The sequence below is a fragment of the Temnothorax americanus genome, unplaced genomic scaffold, assembly GCF_048541705.1.
Source record: "Temnothorax americanus isolate GAGA-0224 unplaced genomic scaffold, ASM4854170v1 Scaffold182, whole genome shotgun sequence".
NCBI lineage: Eukaryota > Metazoa > Arthropoda > Insecta > Hymenoptera > Formicidae > Temnothorax > Temnothorax americanus.
The window spans coordinates 125045-144956 of record NW_027509321.1 but is presented as its reverse complement, the minus strand read 5'-3'; the positions used below and the strand labels follow the sequence as shown (position 1 = coordinate 144956).

General features: G+C 40.0%; 1 long non-coding RNA gene across 2 annotated transcripts; it reads right to left on the bottom strand.

Moving 5' to 3' along the window:
- Positions 1-7: 7 nt before the first annotated feature.
- LOC143896437 (uncharacterized) lies at positions 8-9035 on the bottom strand. 2 transcript variants are annotated; one of them, XR_013256647.1, is made up of 5 exons: positions 3091-9029; positions 2890-2919; positions 2018-2200; positions 157-1201; positions 8-71 (listed from the first exon to the last, which is right to left on the bottom strand). It is a non-coding gene; the product is annotated as an uncharacterized LOC143896437 (long non-coding RNA). The 2 variants fall into 2 exon arrangements; XR_013256648.1 differs by having other exon boundaries at positions 157-2142; positions 3091-9035.
- Positions 9036-19912: the final 10877 nt, after the last annotated feature.

Genomic DNA, 19912 nt, shown 5'->3' with positions numbered 1-19912 from the left:
TCCAGCACTGACTGATGCTGTCCCAAGAATTCCTCGTAATCAAGTGGTTCTAATACCTCGTACAGGGACATCTGCATATAAGAAATTAAATATTAATTTACTTCAAGATTATGGGCAATCTCTTTATATGCCAGTTTTCCAAAGAAGACTGCATACCGTGGAAAAAAATCCTGATAAACTGCTCAACAAGAATAGGAAGAATACACAATAATAGGAAGTAAGAGTGGCAATTTGTCGCCTCACATCGGCAACATGCTGTTTGCTTAAGGACGTTCTCCGGTGGCAGTTGTGCTCAACTCAGACTCACGGAGTAATGATATGGTTGACAACTACTTCCGTGCGTAAAAGTCTGAAACTCGTCTAGCCGCGCAGCTTTACTCGATCTGGCAAATTTTTGTTCCGTTTCCATTTCTCCAATACCAATCATAAATGAGTACGTTCTACTTGTTTATTGAGCATTTTAAAAGTAAATAATAATGAATCTCTCTCTCTCTCTCTCTCTCTCTCTCTCTCTCTCTCTCATAAAGAAAAAATATTAAATAACTTGATTTAAATAACGTTGCCCATAAGATCTTGACGTTCTCTACTTAACCTATATGTCGCAACGGTAGCAACGTTGCCAAGTCTCGCAGTGATCTCTCCCTCTTTCTGCCTCCGAGCAGACAAAAATTATGTCCGATAGTGTTCTTTAGACGACTATTTCTCAAAAATAAATACCGCTTGCTATATCGAACTTTATTGTCACACGTTACTAATAATATGAGGCATCTTATACTATTTTTTTTAAAAAATTCTAAGAAAACTGTACTTATTATTCATTAAAATGTCCGTGTCGAGAGAGCTCAATATAGGGATCCCGTGTTAAAAATCGGAACTTTAAAGCTGAATATCTCGAATTTTAGTACCGCAAGGGGCATTGAATAAAACGCCTACGTATAAAATGCGTTTAATTAAAAATATACTGAAAGTTTAAAAAAATAATCGGAACTTTGAAGCTGAATATCTCGAATTTTAGTACCGCAAGGGGCATTGAATAAAACGCCTACGTATAAAACGCGTTTAATTAAACATATACTGAAAGTTTAAGAAAAATTCTAAGAAAACGATTTTGCCGGTGAACGTCCTTAACTTGCGAGAAAACGCACGCTGGACCGAAGACATTATAAATGTCCCAGCAAATTAATCCGACGAGATTCTGTAACTGTTAAATGCCATATCGAAATAATACTTAGTCGTGGTTATGTTCTTAGTTGAATGTATGGTAATTGTTTTTATTTGTTGTAATGGCCTTTTAAATGCATTAATGCAGCACGCAATTATTTCTTAGTGAAATGATTGATCGACAAGTTTGACACGTACAAAAATGATGTAAGTTTAAAGATACTGCGTGTATTGTGTATGTTGCTTTATTGCAAGGTATATCAAATTTGCATAATAAGAAGGAAATAAATATGATACATTAAAATAATTAATGTTACAACAAACAGATATGGACAGATATAAATCTGACAAAACTGCAAATGGCTCTAGCTTTTAAATCCAAATTAATTAATCATTAACAAACAAATATGGACAAATATAAATCTGCATTAATTAATTTGGATTCAAAAGCTAGAACTATCTGTAGTTTTGTCAGATTTATATCTGTCCATATCTGTTTGTTGTAACATTAATTATTAATGTATCACATATTTATTTCCTTCTTATTATGCAAATTTGATATACTTTATTGCAATAAAGCAACATACAATACACGCAGTATCTTTAAACTTACATCATTTTTGTACGTATCAAACTTGTCGATCAATCAGTTCACTCAGAAATAATTGCGTGCTGCATTAATGCATTTAAAAAAACATTACAACAAATAAAAACAATGGAAAAATTAGAAAATAATGATTAATATTCATAGTTGTAAGAGTAGCTCGGAAATCGAGCAGAAAAAGTTCAAACACGAGTATGAATAACGAGATATCGGGATGAGAATATGTACTTGTTATATCGCGCAATTACTTACGTTAATCTGAATTCATTGAGAACGGGACTGTGAATTAAAATTGCCAGCAAGAATCCACTGTAGGTTTATGAGCAAACTGTAGGTTAGGTTGCTGATTTCTTGCCAGTCTTGCCACTCGTCGTCAGCTGAGAAGTATGTGCACTTTATTGCACTATAGTGCAGACATTAAAACGAAATATTGACCTTTAATTAATTTTTATTAGAATACAGTTGTTTTCCAAATAATGAAAATTATATGGACACATTATCCAAATGATTCTGGAGCGATTGGATTAAAAAAATATATTTTTTAAATACTTTCTGCTAATTATACGCTTAATTGATTTTAATTAATTGTGATTAATGTATGGTTTTTCAAACTCTGAAAAGTTTTTTCCAAATATCTCCAAATGATTTCCAAACGATTGGGTTAGTTAATTTTCAATAATTTTTAATTTATTTGCTAAATATACGTCGGTGACGAATAAAGAGAGAAAATAAACAAACGAACAAAACGTATATTTAGCCCGCGATTCTCCCCCCAAAAAAACGATCGGTAACGGCGCGAGCGCCGCTCCGAGCGCCCCCTCGGAAAACGCCCCAAATCCCCGCAACGAACCCCCGTTGGCGGCCCTGCCCCGCGCCAAACCCCCGTTGGCAGCCCTGCCACACCCAACCTTACGTAAAGTGTTCCCCTCGCGTCGCGCTCCCCCTCTCGCCCAGTTTTCTCTTCCCCCCGCATAGCCCCCCCACCCGGTGACCCTTAACACCGTCCCTCGACCCCCTCGCCCACCGCTTACGGCGCTCCCCCCGCGGCAGCGAAGCCCCCCCCGACCCCACTAACCGCAACCCGAGATCACTGAGCTCGGAGTACCTATTGCTATACTACTCACCATCTAATTCTCTTTCATCAACAGCTACGTCTAAAAATAAAATAATGTGTTAATATGATTATATATCAAGATATATATATATATCTTTCACGCAAATTTTTACAGACACGTTACTAGCAACGTGCACAACTTCATTTAAGGTTATAATTGGGTACAACATTCATCGCACGATACTGTTATACGTGCAAATCGGAAACGTACCTCGAGTTCAGCTCTTCTGCGATCAACGAAGTCGGGATCGAACGTGTCAGTCGTCACTTTCTGCCAAGCGTAAAAAACCTTTTTTTCCGGCAGCGGTGGTAACACAATGTAGGGATACGAAATCTCCAGATAAGCACGAAGCAATTCAATTCAGTATATATATTGCCGGCACGATTACGGTGTTACTGCCATTTCGCGTACGCGCGTATATGCGCACGTTGTCACACCTTATACCTCGCGACAGCGTGCGGCTCGTGCAAACGTTAACGCGCGGCCGCAATCGCGCGGCAGAAACGCCTCGTGTGAACAGGTTCCTTGATCTCAATGTATAAACAATCACGTAAACGTAGTAAACAGTAAATAAAATAAGTAAACAGTAATATATAGAATAAGATAATAGGATAATTACATAAAACAATTACCTTGAATTCACGGTCACGGTCGGTCTCGCTCCGCGCGTATTACCGTATCTCTCGAGATAGGTTATAACTGACGAACTGACTGACAGCGCGCTAAACGAACGCACTATCTGCACTGCACTGCACTGCACTGCGATACTAACGCCGCTAGCCGCCAGTGTCGAAAAAGTGAAAGTAACGTTTCTAATTATGACGTCATCATCATATAACGTCAGCGTTAGGAGGAAAAAGAGGAAGTATCTTAATAAAAAATTTTCACATTTGGACTTTGCGTCGCAATATCTCCGCTCGTAGGGCACGTAGCGGAATATTATAAGAGAAACCCCCCTCTAATTGGACCCCAAGCTATCGATCAAGCCTACTTAAAACTTGATCCGTTCACTCGTTATCGAGATCTCAACATCTCGACTGTTGTAAATCTCAGCTGTCGAATATGCCGATCATAAGAGATGAACGCCGTACGTTCTCTCATGCCGTTCAGAGAGACACCGCGTCTGTCGCTGTCGGTGCCGCGCACTCTGGCGCGCATGCGCATCCTATTACGTGCGATACTGCGGGCGGTGCCGCGCATGACTCAACGAATGAGTTTTTGCGTGAGTAGATTGAGCGGATGGAAAAGTTGGATGCGAAGCTGACTGCGTTTATTGACAGTCAGCAACGCACTAATAAGGAAATCAGTGACAAACTTAGTCACTTAAATCGTCTTGCTGATACCGTGGCTCAAAATAGTCAGCGCATTGCTCAATTGGAGCTGGATAATGCTAATCTGGTTCGCGAAGTCAATGACTTGAAATCTGCTCAGTCAGCCTATGGTTCTCGGGGCATTCATAGCGGTAACGAGTTGATTGTTTCTAGTCTGCCTTTGATGATATCGATCACTCCTTCCAAACTCGCCGAGAACATTTTGACAGCGCTAAATGTGCCTGACTTGTCGTGTCATGTTCTCAACGTGAGAATGTTAAAAAGAGCAATGCCGACGGCTGCTCAGGATCATTTTGCGAGTACTACACTATCGAGTTCAATGATTGTTGCTGTGACCTCGAGTGCTGTTCGTGACGCGATTATTGCAAAAAAACGTGAAAAAGGTGCGCTTACACAGGCAGATGTATGTGGAGGTGGTTCTAATCGCAATATTTATGTGAATGAGCAGCTTCCAAAGTGCACATACGACTTGTTACAGCGAGCTAAGCGCTTCGCTAAGAAGAGCGCGTTTAAATATGTCAAGGTGAAGAATGGCCTGATATGCGCTCGACGCTCTGATGGCGAACCCGTCATCTTTATCAATACTGACTCTGATCTCGCTAAGCTCGTCTGACAAGTTCGGCCTGTATGTTCTTCGTCGTCCGTTGGTGTGCAGAAATCAATACAACATTCTACATCGTTTCGCATAGCTCAGTTCAATGCTAATTCCCTTCGGGGACATATTGAGTTCATTAAGCTACATTTTAATACTAGCTCTTATCGTATCATCTCTGTTTCTGAAACGTGGCTTAATGCGAGTGTCTCTGATGAACTTGTGGCGCTAGACGACTACTTTTTGATTCGTCATGACAGATTGGAACAGATGGGCGGTGATATGGCATGCTATGTACATAAATCGTTAAAAGTTAAAATTCTAGCTACCTCTAGTAATGTTTATGTTGATGTACCTAAATACCTTCTAATTGAAATACGTACTCCAGACGGTGAATCAGTACTATTCGCGTCCATCTATAGAAGACCCAAAGGTCACCTCTTGCATGACTTTGTTGAGTCACTAACTTGTTTCTCACATTCTTACAAAAACATAATTATTGGCGGTAATTTAAATTGCAATCTGTCATCGACTTATTTTGAAGCGAATTACTTGCGTGAACTCATGTCTGGCTTATCTTTACATATTGTTAACTCCAAACCTACATATCATACTGCGTTCTATGACTCTTGCTTTGATGTCCTGGTTGTGGATGATGTTGACAAAGTTCTATCATTTACCAAATCTCTAAGTCCTTTCATTGCGGGTCATAATCTGTTAGAGTTGTCAATGTCACTCAATTCTAATCTAATATCTGAGCAAACCATTACTCGGCGGAATTACAGAGGTTTTGATGGTTTTAAGTTCTCTGAGTACCTCGAATCTATTGCCGACGCTGTACGGATTGAACTGGATAAATTGTCTGACGATACTGATGTTGATGGATTCTGTGGGGTCCTGTCGGATGCCATGTTAGAGGCACTTGACACCTTTGCCCCTGTTCATGTACTTAGAATTAAAAGGCCCCCTGTGCGGTGGCTTACGGCGGAATTGATTGCTCGGCTGCGTGCTCGTGATCGGTTGTATAAACAAGCTAAACGTTCTAGCAGTCTTTTAGGCTATGCCACTTATAGACATTTCCGGAATGAGCTCAATGCTGATATCAAGCGTGCGAAGAGTGAATTTCACTACAATTCACTTATTAACATCACCGATCCTGCAAAGTTATGGAGAGAACTGGCTCGATTGGGACTTGCAAAATCTACATTTACATCTCCGCTACATTTTTTCATTTCAAATCAGCTTAATGTATATTACGCCTCTGTTTCTAATGCTCAGCCTCCATGCCTACATTCTGGACCTTATATCTGCTATTGCTTCAGTCACTAGTCCTTCAAATCGTCCAGAATTCATGTTCTCCTCCATCCTGCCTAGTTCAATTTCTGAGCTCATCACTGCACGACCTTTACACTCTTACGCTTCTGGCTCGGATGGTATCCCACTTTTTGTTTTGCGTATTGCGTGGCCCACTTTTTTGTCGTAGATTACCTTCTTACTTAATCGATCGTTAAATGCGTCTTTGTTTCCGTCTGAATAGAAGAAAGCGTACATTCGTCCTCTTTTGAAAATTCGTACACCTCTTTCCCCGTCGGACACGCGACCAATTGCAAATTTGCCGGAACTGTCCAAACTATTTGAGAGAATTGTTGCTTCACAAATAGTTGACTATTTAGATAAATATGATATACTGAATCCTAAACAGTCTGCATATCGCCAGGGCTATAATACTCAATCTGCGCTACTGCGTGTCTGTAATGACATTAAATTGGGGATTGATGATGGACTCATTACCATAATGATTCTCTTCGATTTTAGCAAAGCGTTTGACACGGTTCCTCATTTACAATTACTCGTCAAATTAAAAGAGATTGGTTTTTCTTATGCTGTTATAAACTGGATTTTCTCTTATTTAACTGGCCGGTCTCAAGCAGTTGTTGATGATGAAAGCATTTTTTCTAATTGGCTATTTACTTTATCTGGAGTGCCTCAAGGTTCCGTGCTCGGCCCACTGTTGTTTGCTTTGTACATTAATGACATTTTTAAAGTGTTGTTGTATGTGTCACATATGATTTTTGCTGATGCTATTCAGATATACCGCTCATGTTCACCTGCTAATATTCTTCACGCTTTAGAGTTAATATCTAGAGACGCCAATGCCATTTTTGACTATGCTAACAGGAATGGCCTTAAGCTTAACCCTGCTAAGTCAAAGGTTATTATATTTGGCAGTCAAGCACATGTCAATGCAATTAATCTTAACTGTCTACCACCAATCATAGTGAACAATACTCCACTACCATTTGTAAGTGAGATGAGAAATTTAAGTGTTATCTTTACGTCTAGTCTTTCGTGGAAGAAGCACATCTCTTTTGTCTCACAAAGAGTTCACTGTGCGCTACATAATCTAAGGTTTAACAGGAACTTTCTCTCTACCGATCTCAGAATTAAGCTTGTTACTACTTTGATTATGCCGCATATAGATTATTGTTGTCTTGTCTGCCATGCCCTGAGTATGGCATTAAACACTAAATTGCAAAGACTCGTCAACTGCTGCATTCGATTCATCTTCAATCTCAGATATGATGAACACATTACTCCATATAGACGTCAGTTGGGATGGCTCACTGTTGAAAACAAACGGTTATACTTCCTTGGATGCCAGATGTATCGTATTCTTCATATGCGATCGCCTATGTATTTACGTGAACTATTTACCGTCCCTGACTCATCGCTTAGGAGATCTGACCGGCTTGCTACTTCATCAGCTCAAATCTTCCAGATACCTGCTCATAGAACTGTAACCTATAGAAATTCTTTTCAGCTCTCAGCAATATATTTTTGGCATTCCCTTCCTAGTAACATAACAACAGCACCTTCTCTTGCATCCTTCAAAAATCTTCTCTGCTTGTTTTTATTGTCATCTGAATCTGTTTAATACTTTGGGTTTTCCGTGCGAGTTGCATTAGTGCAATTGTTATTAATGTCCAGTCGGATAATCCAGTTTATTGCGTTGCTGCGTTATACATATTACTATCTTAGCTTAAGTTGCGTTATGTATTTTTAATTTAGTTTTTAAGTTATACTTTAAGTTGCTTTTTGCTTTGCTTTTGCGTTTCTTTTTTGTAGTTAAATATTAGTTTTAAATAATACAGTGGAATGCAATATAATTGTCACTAAGTTTTTCTTTCTATTACTATCTTTTTTCTTCTTTGTTTCTCTACTTCTTTCTTAGCTTATATTATATTGCATTCTATGTCTGTGTTATTCTGTATCTTTGCCCTATAGCTTAGGTTCGGGCATAATAAAATCAAATCAATTTCTCTCTCTCTCTCTCTCTCTCTCTCTCTCTCTTTCTGGTGAGTACAGCGTACACGTCCGCTCTGTTGTTCCTGCTTTGAACTGGCATATCTCTGCCGCTAGCTGCCTTTGGGCAATTCTTGTTACAGAATCGAGCAGGTCTTTCGTTGCTTGTTAAGATTGATATTGCATCTTTCTTTCCTTGCAACTGCTGTCCTGGATATCCTGAGGTATAATATTTTTTTTTATTCTAACTTCACTTTTGCCTCATCGTTTTGGATTGACGTAGACTCTCGCTGCGCATGTTCCTGCTTTTCTTATCGCTGCGCTGTTCTATTTTTCACACCTGCTTTACGCATGAGTTACCATCTGTAGGCTTCGGCACGTGCTGCTGCCTGTTTATCATCCGTGGCTTTTTGACGTATTACCATCTGTTCCTTACTGGATTGCCGTACTGCATTTCTCTGGTTCTGCTCCTCGACTTGCTCAACGTTTTACTTATGCAGTGCTTCAAATGTAAAAAGCCAATTGCGACTGTTTCAGTTGCATGTGAGTGCAACAAAGTGTTTCACCCCGGTTGTATCAAGTCGTATTGCTTGACCAGATACGCCGATCACTGCTGTAAGGCTTTGGCAGCGTCACAAGACTTATTGCTTACACCGCAGATTGACAAGTGTGTACCATCTTTTAATTTAGTGGATATGGCTTCTCCTTCGGGCACACAACTTCAGTCTACTGATGCGCTGTTAAGATCGATTCTGTCAAGGATGGAAGAATCTGATAAAAAATTGGCTGCGTTTATGGAAGATCAGCGTAATTTAAATAAAAAAATTAATGATAAACTGGGCAAGCTAAACCTTATTGCGGAAACGGTAGCTCATAATACTCAGCGTATCACCAAACTTGAGCAAGAAAGTTCCGATCAGGCGCGTGATATTCAGGCGTTAAAATCTGCTCAGCCCATTGCGCGTGCTGTAGATGAGAACAAGCTCATTATTTCCGGACTACCTCCGGCGTTGTCGATTTCTCCAACAGAGCTTGTCAATAATGTACTCGGTGTCCTTGACAGTCGAGGTCTCTCCGGTCATGTTCTTGATGTGAGATCCATGACACGTAAAGCACCGCCTAATGTAACTCCGGGCCGTTCCTCAAATGTCGGAAATCTACTATCGCTTGTGGTCACTCTGTCCTCTGGTGCTGTCCGTGATGCTATTATTGCAAAGAAGCGTGCGAGACGAGTATTAAAGCAGCGAGAAGTGTGTGCAAATGATTCGGATCGGAACCTATACGTCAATGAGATGCTATCCAGGGCCACGTACGACTTGCTGCAGCATGTGAAACGCGTCGCCAAGGAGAAATCTTGCAAATATGTTTGGATAAAACAGGGTCGAATTTGTGTCAGATCTTCTGATGGCACCCCTATTATCCACATTAATTCTATAAATGACTTAACTAAATTGGTTTGTCTGGATTGCCCTGGTAATGTAACGGCTTCTGCGGCTCGTGATGACTTAACCCGTGTCTTGTCTCATTTTCGCGCGGCACAGTTCAATGCGAATTCCTTGCGCGGATATATAGAGTTTATTAAGCTTCATTTCAGTACTAATTTCTATCACATTATTTCTATTTCCGAAACGTGGTTCAATGCTAATATATCAGATGATCTCGTGGCATTGGACGATTATTTTTTGATTCGTCATGACAGAGTGGGACGGATGGGCGGAGGGGTAGCTTGCTATGTACATAAATCGCTTAAAGTAAAAATCATAGCTACCTCTAACAATCTCTGCAATAATACACCGGAATATCTTCTTATAGATGTTCGTATGCCTGATGGTGTATTGGTACTATTTGCGTCCTTTTATAGAAGACCTAAAGGTCTTGCATGATTTTGTTGAGTCACTAATTAGTGTCTTACATCTTTATAAAAATATAATCATTGGTGGTGATTTAAACTGCAATCTGTCATCCGCCAATTACGAATCGAATTATTTGCGTGAACTTATGTCTAGCTTGTCCTTACACATTGTCAATTCTGAACCTACTTATCATACTGCGACATCGGACTCATGGCTTGATGTTTTAGTTGTGGATGACGTTGATAAGGTTTTATCATTCACTAAATCTCCGAGTCCTTTTATTGCTGGTCATGATCTAATAGAGTTATCTATGTCACTTAATGCTAACCCGATTTCTGAGCGTTCGATCACTCGTCGCAATTACAGAGGTATTGATTGTTCTGAGTTCTCCGAATATCTTGGATCTATTGCTGGTGTGGTGCGAACTGAGATTGAAGGGGTATTTAATGATGCCGATGTTGACGGATTCTGTGGTGTGTTGTCCGGCAGCCTGTTGAGGGCATTTGACATATTTGCTCTTACTCATGTCTTGGTGATTAAGAGGCCTTCTGCGCGGTGGCTTACTAATGAAATTAAGACCAGGATTCGTACTTGCAATCAATTATATAAGCAGGCAAAACGAACTAACAGTTTACTGGGCTATGCCACTTACAGATTTTTTCGTAACCAGCTTAATACAGATATCAAACTAGCTAAAAGTGAGTTTCATTTAAACTCTCTTAAAAACATCACTGATCCAGCTAAACTTTGGCGTGAACTAGCTTGTCTTGATCTTGTTAAGTCAACTCTTGTATCTCCTCTACGTTTTTTTACACCTATTCAATTAAATTTATTTTATGTTTCAGTCTTTAATGCTCGGTTGCCTTGCTTATATGTCGACTTTATTTCTGCCATTGATCAGGTGGCTCGTCCATCTCATCGTCCTGAGTTTGTTTTCTCTGCTATTACACCAGACATGGTCTTCAAACTCATTTCTACGAGACCTCTTTATTCTTACGCGTCGGGGTCTGATGGCATACCTCTTTACATTTTGCGCATTGCATGGCCTGCGCATTACATCGTAGGCGATTTCATCATGTCTTACGGCTTTATTTAACCGCTCATTGAAGACTTCTTTGTTTCCATCCCAATGGAAACGTGCTTTGATTCGCCCACTCTCGAAGATTCGTACTCCATTGTCTTCGTCTGACACGCGACCGATTAAAAATCTGCCAGAATTGTCTAAAATTCTTGAGAGGATTGTTGCTAAACAGATAACCGATTATTTAAATGAGCATAATCTCCTGAATTCTAGACAGTCTGCATATCGATCCGGTCATAATACTCAGTCTGCTCTTTTGCGTGTTTGTGACGACATCAGAGAAGCGATTGAAATTGGACATATTATGATCATGTTTTTATTTGACTTTAATAAGGCATTTGACATTGTTCCGCATCTTCGATTACTTATTAAGTTAAAAGAAAATGTCTCTGATGCTGTGATTACGTGGATTTTTTGGTACTTCACTGGTCGTTCCCAGGCTGTGGTCGACGATGCGGGGAATTTTTCCGACTGGCTGTCGACGTCCCTGGGTGTACCTCAGGGTTCTGTACTTGGCCAACTGTTATTTTCTCTTTTCATTAATGATATTAGTAAAGTTTTATCCTACTCTAATTATATGCTTTTTGCCGATGACATGTAAATATATTTCTCTTGTCCACCGGCTGATCTTCTTCATGGACTCGGGTTGATTTCTAGGGACGCGCAAGCCATCTTTGAATATGCTAATGTTAATGGTCTTAAACTTAATCTCACCAAGTCCAAGGTTATTATATTTGCTAGTCAAGCTTATGTTAATAATATAGATATTACCTTTCTACCACTGATCATTGTCGACCGAACACCTCTGCCATTTGTGAGTGACGTGAGAAATTTGAGTGTTATTCTAACGTCTAACCTTTCTTGGAAAAAACATGTCTTGCATGTCTCGCAAAGTGTTCATCATGCTCAGTATAAACTTAAGTTTAACAAGAACTCTCTCTCCACTGTGCTTAGAATCAAGCTTGTTAACACCTTAATCTTACCACATATTGATTACTGTTGACTTGTTTACCACAACTTGAGCAACGAATTGAACACTAAATTACAGAGACTCGTTAATTGTTGCATTAGATTCATTTTTAATCTAAGGCGAGATGAGCATGTTACTCCGTTTAGACGTCGTTTGGGATGGCTTTTGGTCGAGAATAGAAGGCTTTATTTTCTTGGCTGTCAGACTTATCGCATTCTGCATATGCATTCGCTTTCTTACCTGAAAGAACTCTTCATTCCTCTCGATCCAGTTTTGAGGAGATCAGACCGTTTAGCCACATCATCACACACCTTTCACATTCCTCTCCATAGAACTACTTCCTACCGTAACTCCTTCCGACTATCTTCAATTTATTTTTGGCACTTTTTTCCTGATGGCATTACATCGGCGTCTTCACTAGCTGGTTTTAAAAATCTTCTCCGCTCGTATCTGATTGCATCCGAATCTGACTAGCGCAGCTGTCTTCATGCATATTCAGTTAACTGTAAGCATAGTCCAAGTTTATTGTAATATAGTATACCTCCTGTTATTATTGTTTTTAGTTCTTAAGCTTAGTATTAAGATTTATTAATCTTATTATTGTTTTTAGTTCTTAAACTTAGTATTAGGATTTATTAATCTTAGGAATTAGTCATTGTTTATATTGCTATACTGTAGTATATCTCCTGTTATTATTGTATGTAGTTTATTAGCTTTTGCTATGATTGAGAGCATCTACTCTTTGTTATTGTTATAATATTGTAACTGCTTTAATACCATTTGCCCTTTAGCAATGCTTGGGCATATAAATATATTATCAATCAATCAATCAATCTCTCTCTCTCTCTCTCTCTCTCTCTCTCTCTCTCTCTCTCTCTCTCTCTCTCTCTCTCTCTCTCTCTCTCCCTCTCTCGTAAGTAGTGGTTGTCACGCTGTATCCCGTCTCTTGCTTTGAGTTGATCTGTTTCTGCTGTAAGTTGCCTCCGGGCCTTTTTGTTGCAGATTTAAGCAAGTCTTTTTCTGCTTGTCACGCGCCTTATTCGCTTTCTTTCAGATTGCCACTTGACTTCGAGTATTTTCGTGACAAGCTTCATTTCTCATCCTAACCTATTCTTGGAATCATCGTGTAATTCTCGGAGTTGCCTGTAAAATACGTCGACTCCGTCTGCGCATGCGTTGTCGATCTGCTCTTCCTGCTCTTTGCTTTCTTCTGGTTGGATGTGTGCATGCAGCTAACTGAGTGGTGCCTGCGGTGATCTGCGTGAGCGGCCTTGCCTGATTGGTTGCAGTACGATACTGGTGGTGACTTCTGGTGATATTGCGTCGAGTGACACTGTTGCGAACTGTTGTGAATCTTGTGCTCTTGTAACTAGCTTATAGTTACATAGTTTATTTCTGAGATACTCATGCAGCGCGAGCGTGTGTGCATCAAGTGCACCAAAACAATCGCTGGTCAATCCGTCTCCTGTACCGTATTTCATCCGGGTTGTGTCAAATTGTACTTAACTATGAAAGCTGCTGGTGACTGTTGCAAGTCTCAGCTGTCGAATATGTCGATCGTGAGAGATGAACGCCGCGCGTTCTCTCCTACTGTTTTGAGTGACACCGCGTCTGTTGTTGTCGGTGCCGCGCACTCAAGCGCGCAGGCGCATCTTATTACGCGCGATATTGCAGGCGGTGCCGCGCTTGACTCTACAAATGAGCTTTTGCGTGGGTTGATTGAGCAGGTGAAGGCGACAGATGCTAAGATTTCTGCTTTCATTGACTGTCAGCAACGTACCAATGAGGAGCTCAATAATAAACTTAATTGCTTAAATCGTCTTACTGACACTGTAGCAGAAAATAGTCAGCATATCGCGCAATTGGAGCTTGACAATGCCAATCTCGTTTGTGATATCTGCGATCTTAAGTCTGCTCGGTCAACTCATGACGCTCATTTGAGTAATGAGCTTATTATATCCGGCTTGCCATCGACAACATCCGTTACTCCTGCAAAGCTCTCTGAAAATGTACTCGCGGCATTAAATGTACCTCATTTGGCGTGAGGTTCTCACACCAAGAACCTCACGTTCTTGGTGTGAGAATGGTCAGCAGAGCACCATCTGCTACTCAGGGCCGTTCCAAGGCGACTACAGCGTCGAGCTCAATGATTGTTACTCTTGCTTCTAGTACTGTGTGCGACGTCATAATTTCTAAAAAGCGTGAAAAGGGTGCTCTTAAACAGCGAGATATATGCGATGCTGGTTCCGATCGGCATGTTTATGTAAATGTACTGCTCCCGAAGTACACATATGACCGGGTGGGGGCGTGTGGGCGGTGGCGTTGCTTGTTACGTGCATAATTCGTTAAAAGTCAGGTTAATCGCAACTTCTATCGGTATCGAGTTCAGTGCTCCGGAATATATCATGGTTGAGATTCGTTTGCCGAATAATGAAACGGTATTGTTCGTGTCGGTATATAGGAGACCTAAGTGCACTCTTTTAAATGATTTTGTTGAATCACTCACTGGTGTCTCTCATTCATATAAAAATATTATTATTGGCGGCGATCTAAATTGCAACCTTTTGACTGACTGTTATGAGGTGAATTACTTGCGTGAGCTAATGTCAGGCTTATCCTTGACCATCGTCAACTCTGATGCTACCTTTCATACTGCCACTTCCGACTCGTGGCTGGATGTTCTGGTTGTTGATGATGGTGATAAGGTTCTTGCATATAATAAATCCTTGAGTCCATTCGTTGCCGGTCATAATCTACTTGAATTGTCGTACTCACTTGATCGTAAGCTTGACATTGATCATTCTATTCTGCGACGTGGTTACAGGAGCATTGATGTCTCTGCGTTCCTTGAACATCTGGATGCCATTGCTGTTAACGTTCAGACTGTTGATGGCTGCCCTTCTAATGTTGATGAGCTTTGTTCCTGGCTGTCTGGTATCTTACTTGATGCACTTGATGTTTTTGCTCCTGCCCGTGTGTCCGTGATTAGGAAGCCTCCTGTTCGATGGCTTACAGATGATTTGAGATGCCGGCTCCGCACTCGCAATCAAATGTACAAGCGGGCCAAACGTTCGGGCAGTCTACTGGGTTATGCCAGTTACCGTCATTTTTGCAACCAGCTTAACAACGATATCAAACGTGCCAAAAGTGAGTTTCACTTGGCTTCCCTTACCAATATTACCAATTCTGCTAAAATGTGGAAAGAACTTGCTCGTTTGGGACTGGTTAAATCTACGTCGGTCTTTCTCTTCCGCTTTTTCACACCTGATCAACTTAACTCTTACTATGTCTCAGTGTCTAGTATGGTATTGCCTTGCACATATGCAAGCTTTATTTCTGCCATTGCCTCAGTTTCTTGTTCTTCTCAACGTCCTGATTTTGTTTTCTCTACTATACAGCCAGACTCTGTTTACAAGCTCATCTTTAATGGACCTCTTCACTCTTATGCGTCTGGCTATGATGGCATCCCGCTTTATGTTCTTCGCATTGCTTGGCCTGTTATTTCTCAGTGGCTTATTCCTCTTTTCAATCGCTCACTTGAAGCTTCCGTATTTCCCTCATCATGGAAACGTGCGTTGATTCGCCCTCTCTCAAAGATTCGCACTCCACTGTCACCGTCTGATACGCGACCCATTGCTAACCTTCCTGAAATGTCAAAAATTCTTGAACGCATGGTTGCCTCACAAATCACCGACTACTTGAATGAACACAACCTGCTTAATCCGAGACAGTCTGCATATCGTTCTGGTTTCAATACGCAATCTGCTCTATTACGTGTTTGTGATGATATTAGAATGGGAATCGATAAAAGACTCATTACAATCATGATTCTATTTGACTTCAGTAAAGCGTTTGATACGGTCCCACATCTTCGCTTGCTTATCAAATTGAAAAAAATTGGTTTTTCTGATGAGGTTCTCGCGTGGATTTTTTCTTACCTTACTGGCCGCTTTCAAGCTGTATTCGACGATGAGGGTAAATTTTCTGAGTGGCTTTTCACGTCGACTGGTGTCCCTCAGGGCTCTGTACTTGGCCCACTTCTATTTGCTCTTTACATCAATGATATAGGCGGATTCCTGTCTTTTGTTTATCATATGTTATTTGCGGATGATGTACAAATATATCTGCAATGTACACGTGCCGACATTCTTCATGGTCTTGAGTTGATTTCAAGGGATGCGAACGCCATTTTTTATTATGCTACGTTAAATGGTCTTAAACTGAATCCTGCAAAATCAAATGTACTTATATTTGGTAGTCAGGCTTATGTCAATGATATCGACCTCCATTGTCTACCTCCTATTATTGTAAACCATACGCCTTTACCCTTTGTCAACGAAGCCAGGAATTTGGGTGTAATTTTTACAAATAACCTTTCTTGGAAAAAACATATATTGCATGTCTCTCAAAAAGTGCATTACTCTTTGTACAAACTTAAGTTTAACAAAAACTCCTTGTCCATAAGGTTAAGGATAAGGCTAGTATTAGCTTTAATTATGCCGCACATTGACTACTGCTGCCTAGTCTATCATGGTTTGACTAGAGAATTGAACACTGTATTACAGAGACTTGTAAACTGTTGCATTCGCTTTATATTTGATCTTAAGCGTGACGAGCATATTACCCCGTTCAGGCGACAATTGGGGTGGCTTACAGTCGAAAACAGGAGGTTATACTTTTTTGGCTGTCAAATGTTTCGTTTGCTATACATGCGCTCTCCTGCGTATCTGCGTGACAATTTTGCTTTGCTTGATCCGCTGCTGAGGAGATCTGACCGCCGTCTTGCTGCATCCCAAATCTTTCATATTCCTTCTCACAGAACTACCACTTATAGAAACTCCTTTCATCTTTCATCAATATACTTTTGGCATTCCCTTCCCAGTAATATTACGTCTGCTTCTTCAATTGTCTCCTTCAAAGGTCTTCTCAGGGCATATCTGTTGGCGCGTGAAGTTGCATGATGTTCATTGCTATGGGTGGTCTATGACGAAGTTTTTCCCCGTCATTAGCTTGTAAGTTGCGTTGCGTCTTATTCTTAGTATTAGTTAGTTTACTCTACTACATTTTTCCTATTTTAAGCTGCGTTAGTTCTAGTCTTTATACAGTGTATACTGTTGTGATAAGCTGTTAAGTTTTGCTCTACTCTTAACTATTTTGTGAAAGAGAGTGCACGCATATTTGTTCTCTATTTTTGTATTGTTAATCTTTGCCCTTTAGTTTTTCTTGGGCATAATAAATCATCTCTCTCTCTCTCTCTCTCTCTCTCTCTCTCTCTCTCTCTCTCTCTCTCTCTCTCTCTCTCTCTCTCTCTCTCTCTCTGTTTGCAATGTTCGCAATATACAAAGGTAGAATTGATGCTGCAAACCCTTAAGTTTATGAATGTAAGACAGAGGCTAATGTACAATGTATGTATTTTTATTTTTAAGATAGTAAGAGGCATAATGCCAAAACATTTAAGTAATAGGATAGAAATAGTAGGAGATGTGAGTGGACGGCAAACGAGGCAGACTGAGAATATTAGAATTCAATATCGCAGGACGAGAAGCGCACAGAAAAGTATATTTTATGAAGGTTTAAACATGTATAACGCCCTGCCGATAAAAATTAAGCAATGCGAAAGAATTGAACCTTTCAAACGTAGGTTAAGAGAATATATTGTACCTCATGTAGAGGAATTAATTTAACGATATTTTATGTAAAAAATAGCCGAGAAGGCTAATAAAGCTCAATCTCTCTCTCTCTCTCTCTCTCTCTCTTGGGATTTTATAAGATTTTTCGAGGATATAGTAGAGGAGTTAATAATAAAGGGAAAATGCATGGTAATAGGAGATTTTAATATAGATCTTAGGACGGACTCGTTTTATGCGAAGAAACTGCAAACGACAATGTTAAGTCTGGGTATGAAGCAGTATGTAAATGAACCGACGAGAATCACGAAAGACAGTCAAACAATTATAGATCTAATCTTTGCTAATAATAATAAAACAGTGCAAGTAATTCATGAGCCTAAAATTACGGACCATGCGTGGCTGGAAGTTGAGTTGAGTGTGAATAAAAGTGAAAGTAAATATAGAGAATTTAGCGCTAGGAATTACAAAGAGTTTGATGAAGAAAAATTTGTTATGTTAGTAAAAAATAAATTACAGGAAAGTCAGGGTTGGCAGTGTGTATGTATAGGTGTGAGTGAGAGAGCAGAAAAATTTGTCAATAGTATAGTAGACGCGTTAGATATAATGGCACCGAAGAGAAAATCTAGAATTCCGAAAGTGTGGGAAGGGAAAAAATGGTTCTCAGATGAAATAAGAGAAGCTGCGGATAGGAGGGATGAGGCATTTAGGCAAGCAATGTATGCCAATACAGAACAAAGCTGGTTGCAATTTAAAGTTAATAGAAATGCAGTAGTAAAATTAATTAGGATGAAAAAGAAAGAATATTATGAAAATATGATAGATTTTAATAAATAAAATCCTACGACTATGTGGAAAACTTTAAAAGAAATTATTAGAGGCGAGCCAGTATATGCAAAAGAAATAGAAGATATAGATTTTGAAATATTAGATAACATAGATTATAATACAACAAGGTGCAATATAGCGGATAAATTTAACTTATATTATATACAGAGTATTAATAGTATAATAAAATCTATAATCGAGGATAAGCCTACAGGCGCAGGTAAAAGAATTATTTATGCTATAGAAAATATGGAAACTATGGAAAATTTTGAGAATATCACGATAGAACAGCTAGAGAAAATTGTTAAGGGACTGCCACAAAAGAAAGGTACGGAAGAGGGAATAACTAGCGATATATTAAAAGCAACGTTTTGCGTAATAAAAGAGGAATTTGTTGATATAATAAATAACTCTCTGAGAGATGGTTGCTGTCCAGAAAGTTGGAAAACGTCTACAATAATACCGATTCCAAAAGTAGATAAAGCCAAGAAGGCGAGTGAATTTAGGCCTATTAATGTGTTACCTATATTTGAGAAAGTGCTAGAATTAGTAGTAAAAGAGCAAATTGAATTATATTTAGAAAATAATAGTATTATAACTGAACATCAATCGGGCTTTAGAAAACACTATTCATGTGAAACAGCGATACAAACTGTTATAGACGAATGGAAACTGATAGTTAGTGAAGGGAGAATGGTGGGTGTTTGAGATCGCAAACGCAGCATCGCGACAAAGTAGCATCGCGTTCGGCTGCATGTCAGCACATGCACGCTTGCAATAAATTTCGTTCTCATATTTTATACGGTGAAAGTAACTAATGTTCGCGTGAAATCGTCGCATGAAATTTGGCAAGGAAACATTTGGTATAGCATGGATCTTTCGAGATTCGCTTTTCAGAAACTTTAACATTGCCATCAATAATAAAGTCAAACAACAACGCTAGAACAAAGGAACGATCCATGCTATACACAAAGCACTCGAAAACAGGTGACGACCCCGTCGGGTCGCCACGTGAAATCGGTGACGTCGGCTCCATGACGCGGGCCTCCGACGGCCAATCACCTTCCCGAAATTCTGGGAAACCCGCAAGGAGGGAGTTTCGCCTCGGAGATGTTAAAAGGACCGTCCTCGCGCCGCGGAAACGATTTCGCTCGCAGATCATAGAAAACCCGCTTTCGCACTCCGCTTTGCACACCGCTGTTCCGCGTTTCGAACGTTTTCGCCGCATCGCTAACCGTTGCTTCTGTGCGCGCTCCACGGCTTCCTTTGAAAAAGGAAAAAACTGTATAGACCTGTACATATTAGACTTTATTAAATATATTCGTTTATTTTGCTATTCGATACTTGTGCCTTGTTTTTGTGGTCGTCTCGTTACCTCGCGCTATCTCGCGCAACCGCGTGCTCTCGAACAGTGGGGGTAATTTTCATGGATCTGAAGCAAGCGTTT